We start from the raw sequence: 6,000 nt of genomic DNA on the forward strand, positions 1-6,000 counted from the left end.
AGAACATTCTAAATACTAAGTGGTATGTCTATTTGTGATAGAGGAAAAAGACGAGTGACTTAGAGTTGGTGAATTTGTTGAATGAACTTTACACTATGTAAAGATTGTCAAAGAGAATTTAAACTCTATACTTCGTTATGATTAAAATAATATTAGTTTTGGTGTCTAATTTAATTTTGGAGCAAAAAAATTGAAATTCAATGATATTTTTGTATTATGTTAGTTCCACAAAATTCTTCAAGTATATTTGGTATTGTGGTTGTTGAGTTTCTCTATTACTAGTATATGGTGTTACTAGTATGAAACTATCAAGTTATATATATACTTGTTCAAAATGATTGAGTTCTTTTATGAAAAAGTTTCACGTAAAATGTTGTCATTTTTCATGTAAAGACATGTATATTATATTTAATTATTCGTTTAGACATGAATATTGGTGAATAGTCATTTGTCATGTTTTATAAAAGAAGCATTTGGACTGTATTGTCTTTATTGGACCCAATGAAACTTTGTTCATGGGTAGTTCTATAACAATCAAATTGAGAGTTATGGGAAGGTCCTTATGAAAAGGACATTTGACAAGGTGTTGACTCTAAACAATGTTTGTATCACACAAAATTGTAAGAAGTTGGAACAAAATATTAGAGAAAAGAACTGCCTCGCAAAGAGCTTTTCAAACTCAATATTTTTATTTGATTTTACTTGCTTGAGTCAAAGTTTGTGACATGAGTACTTATGGCATGTCAATTAGAAAAAAAAACTTGTACGAAAAACATATCAACTTATAAGTTTTGTCTAACTTTGAGTGCAATAAATAAAAATGTCAAGTTTGTGTGAAATCTAAGTATGTTGAGCATTCTTATGAATATGTTGAAATGAATTCTCATCCCTTAGAATTGATTTACAGTGACATTTGTGATGTGAAGTCAAAAATATCTCATTACTTTTATTGACAATTACATTTGAAACGACTATGTCTATTTGCTAAATGGTATGAATGAAACAATAGAAACGTCTAAACAATATAATATTGAATTTGAAAACCAGTTGGGGAAAAAATAAGAAGTGATAGGGATAGAGAGTATAAATCTCATTTTGCAGAAATGTGTTTGAAAAGTGGAATTATACATCAAACTGCTACCTTATTCACCTCAATCTAATGAAAAATGAACGTTGGAAGAAATGATGAATGTATTATTTATAAGTTCTGGTTTACCACAAAATTTATGTGGAGGAATAATCCTTACTGCAAAAGGGAATAACAATTTTTTTGTCTTTTTAGAAAGAAAGCAATTTTGTTTGTTCAAGACACAATCTATTCCATATGAGAAATGAAAAGAAAGAAAATCCAACTTCAAAGTGGGGGTGGCTATCCAATGTCCAAGTTCCTATTCCTAAATGATTTTGGGTTCAAAGTGAATCCTTAAAAGGAAAATGAAAGTCAATGGAACTGTTTACAAATATAAAGCAAGACTTTTTGTCAAAGATTTTATACAAAAACAAGGTCTTGATCTTTTCGACACATACTCGCCAGTAACTAGAATTACATTCATTTGAATGTTAATTGTGCTAGTTGTAGTATATGACCTTCAAATTCATCAAATTTATATGAAAAGAACTCTCTTAAAAAGAAAATTGGAGGAAGAAATTTAGACGGAATAACCCAGGGATTTTACGGTTCCTGATAAATAAAAGAAAGTGTACGAACGTGTTAAGTCATTATGGAATAAAGTTAGCAGTCAAATAATGACATAATAAATTTGACCAAATCATATTGGCAAATGTATTTAAGAATGATGGAAGTAATAAATGTGTTCATATAAAATCACAGGGTCATTGTTTGTTTGTATATTGGTAATATGTTGATCATCAATAGAGACACTAATGACATAAATGCTACTAAACATATGTTAGAAAGAAAATTTGGAATGAAATATCTCGGAGTTATTGATGCAATATTAAGTATAAGAATCCTTAGAATCCATTAGCATTTTCACGGTCTCATTTTGCATTGAAAAGATATTTGACTAGTTCAAATATTTTGATTCCAATATTGACAAGTCTCCAATAAATGTGAGATTTGAATTTCAAAAGAGTGAAAGCGAAAGTGACTCACAATTGGATTGTGCTAGAGTATTGGGAAGTATGATGTATATTATGAAGTGTGCGCGATCAAATATAGCATTTTCTATTAATAAAATGAGTCGGTTCACAAGTGACCTCAATCATACTCATTAGATGACAATAAATAGAGTTTTGGAGTATTTTAAAAAATACTTTAAACTATGCCTTTCATTATAAGAATATTCAACAATATTGAAAAAATATAGTGATGCAAATTTGATGACCGAAAAATGAAGTAAAATCCATGAGTGGATATATATTTACTTTTGGTAGAGAGGAGTCTCTTGAAAATATTTCAAAAGGGACATGTATCTCTAGTTCTACAATGATCTTCAAGCTAGGTGCTCAAGTTAAGATCGGTAACTAAGTTGAAATACTCTGAAATTTCTTGATAGATATTCTTTTTTGGCCCAAACCATTGACATTAGTATGCATACACCTAGATAGTCAAGATGCAATAGGTAGGTCATGGGGTATTATGTATAACGAAAAGTCTCTTCATATAGGACATAGACATGATACCGTTAGAAAACTACTCCCTAGTGAAATTATCAGAATTGACTATGTAATGTCAAAGGATAATGGATCAAATCCACTTACAAAAAAGCCTAATTAGAGAGAAAGTTCAAATATCATCTAAGGGAATGAGTTTATGGCTTAGGACAAGTCATCATGGTGGTAACTCTATCTAGCAGACTGGAGATCCCAAGAGCTAGGTTCAAGGAGAAAAACAAATTTGTGAATGACGGTTCGGCATTGTAAACCAGCTCAATCCATTCTCATGATGAAGACAATGTCCTGGAACAAGGATACAACATTAAGGCTTGTTAATGAGTTAACAAAGTTTAATATTTTTAATGATTTGCTATGTTTGGCAGAGTTGACCAAATAATGTATTTACGCGATAAAACAGTTAGAATTCACCTATGCGAGTGCTAAGTGTAAGCCGCTTCAAAGAGAATTATTGCCAAAAGTCTATTCTCCATACACTTATAAAACCAGGAGGTGTTCATGGCTGAAATAAATACAATCGTAAGAACCATGAAAGGTAAAGGGTTAATTGTATGACATATAATTGTCTAGGTATACACCAAAGCTCGATGGTTCAAAGATATTGCATCTATCGATAGACCGAGTATATCCGAAATATGTTCACTATGGAAAGTCCAATGGGAAACTCGTTTACGCAGATGCAATTAATTCTTGTTTGTAAAGTACACATACTTGTTCGTTTCTTTGTCTTGGAGTCATTCCCCATTCATGTGGGAGGATTGTTGGGTTTTTAAAAGGTGTGAATGGAAAATGAAGAGTTGTGACTTTTATGAAAGATTGTGAATTTTATGAAAAGTTATTACTTTTATGAAAATTTGTGACTTTTATGAAAGGTGAAGACCTTTATGAAAGATTGTGACTATTCCAAAGGTTTGTGACCTTTTCGATAAGGCACAATAACAACCTTTTCGCACTACCCTTTGTTTTCTATAAATTGAGGGATTTCCTCTCATCTTAAAAATAGAATTTTTGGACTTCTTCTACTAATACTACTAAATCTAGTATTCTAAGTGTACTTTATTGCTATTGAGTGGCTCGCTGATATTAACGTTTTGGGTATCAATACACTGGTGATTGAGATCATTGGCGATTGAGATCATTCTATCATGGGAGGACATATTCCAAATCAAACCACGAATACTAGAGGGGAATAATTTTCTTAAGGGGACACTGTGCATTCAGTGGACTTGATCTTCTTTCTATTTTTCCAGATTCTGGTATGTGTTACAGATTTTAAATTTGTGAATTAGTTTCTGTTCTTCTGTACTTTGCTGGTCCATTAAACTTTGGTAACTTTGTATTTCTTCAAAGTTTGTTGGAATCAGTAAGATTCTTTAAACACAAATTGACAACAATTCTTCTTTAAGGAAAAAATTTTGTATATCTTTTCTAATCTATTTCTGATTCTAGTTTTTCTACTAGTTTTAATGTTTTAGTTGTGAAAATATTCTTAATTTTTTTGTGCCTTAACAAGTTCTATAAAATGTTATTCTAACTATCTTAGGAATACAAGATAAACAACAAAATTAAACTCACTTGCAATTATATTAGAAAAAAATATTTTCCTTAGCTTCATACTAGTTTTACATACATTTTTTTTGTTTTTAGCTTGAATGACATGAAACGACAATCTCCAAAAGTAGAATTAAGCGGAATACGTATCCCCGTCAACATCTAAAGATGTTTATAGTGGTTACCTCAGTGGTTTTGCTGATATAGTTCTTTTAATTTACCTTATTGACTGTAGTGTGACACTTCAAACATTCATTATTGTTCCTTTAGAATATAATGTTCAATACCCAAGAGACCCAACTCAACGACAACTACAAGGAAAATTTCCAAATGAGTCAAGCTAGTGATCCTTTATGGGTTGTTGGGTTAGTGATTAGAGTTATAAAGAAATTAATGTATTATTTTATTTAGAGGCTAATTATTTATGTATTAGTTATTAATATTTCATAATGCATAAAATAATACATACATTTTCTCGTTGCTTATACATGTATTTGCTATGTCAGTTTCTAAATTATAAATCAGATGCTGAATTGATTTTGATATTGTCATCTAATGTTCTGACTAGGGCTCTTAGATCTTTATTTGATGATCATTAATGTGTAGGCTATCACTTACCAAATGGAGTTATAACATAAATCATCTTGCTTATGCATATGATACTATTCATATTCATCAACTAATGCATATTCTTCAAAGAAAATAGTAAAATTCTACACAATTATGAGACTCAATCTGGTTATAAAGTGAAAAAAGATAAAAATTCAATTTATCTATATTCGAATGCAGCAACGGAAGATAGACAACTAGTGAAAGATTATACAAGCATAAAAAGGGGTCTGTTTCCTTTTAAATATCTTAATTATCCTAGATTCATTCTAGGAAAAGACAAGAGCATTATGCATAACTTATTCAATAAGTGAAGTCAAAATTGTAAGAATGGAAAGGAAATATGTTAACCTATGGAGGTAATGAGGTATTACCAGTGTTTCACTAAGTGTTCCTATTCATGTTCTTTATGTTATTCTTCCAACATAGTTGTGTCTTAAAGGAACTTCGTAGGATTTCTGGTACATTGTTTTGAAGTAATAAAGTCACAAGGAGTAAACATCTGGTTATTGGGGAGAAGATACATTTATCTAAACTAGAAGGTGGCTTAGGGCTTAGGACTATGTTTGATATCTCAAAAAACTACAATGGAGATGTAGAACCCAAAATATCCTATGATAAAATTTTATGTGGATTAAGTATTTATGAAGCAAATTCTTACACTTGTTCAATGGAGAGGGGGTTCTCAGTGTGGAAGAATATGTTGCAGAATAGGGAATGTATTGAAAAGACTTTATGGTGGGAACCTAAGGGAGGAACTATTCTTAGTCCATTACATCTTTCAACATATAAATGTACAAACATGTCATCCAATGATTGATGGTGATATTTTCTTGAAGGAAGCTGATTAGGATTATGGTAATATGCAATGTCACTTGCTAGAAAATTTTCTTAATCATGTTAGATGGCACATGGATCATGCCTAGCTGTCTGATAATAAGGATAAACCTTGGTGGAAAAAAAAACTAACACTGAAAATTTATTGTTAAGAGTGCTTGGGTTTATTAAGAAGAAATAAGGAAATGAATGAAGTCTTTAAGCATATTTAGGTGAAGAATCTGCCTTTTAAGACATCATTTTTTAGGTAGAGAGTACAGTCAAATAGAGTTTCTGTGGCTATTGTAATGACTAAATGGAACCCTAATATTTCTCAATTATGCACTTTTGTATGGAACCTAGAAGAGAAACCTTGGAGCACCTATT

This window comes from Solanum lycopersicum, chromosome 12 (genome assembly GCF_036512215.1).
Source record: "Solanum lycopersicum chromosome 12, SLM_r2.1".
NCBI classification, from domain to species: Eukaryota; Viridiplantae; Streptophyta; class Magnoliopsida; order Solanales; family Solanaceae; genus Solanum; species Solanum lycopersicum.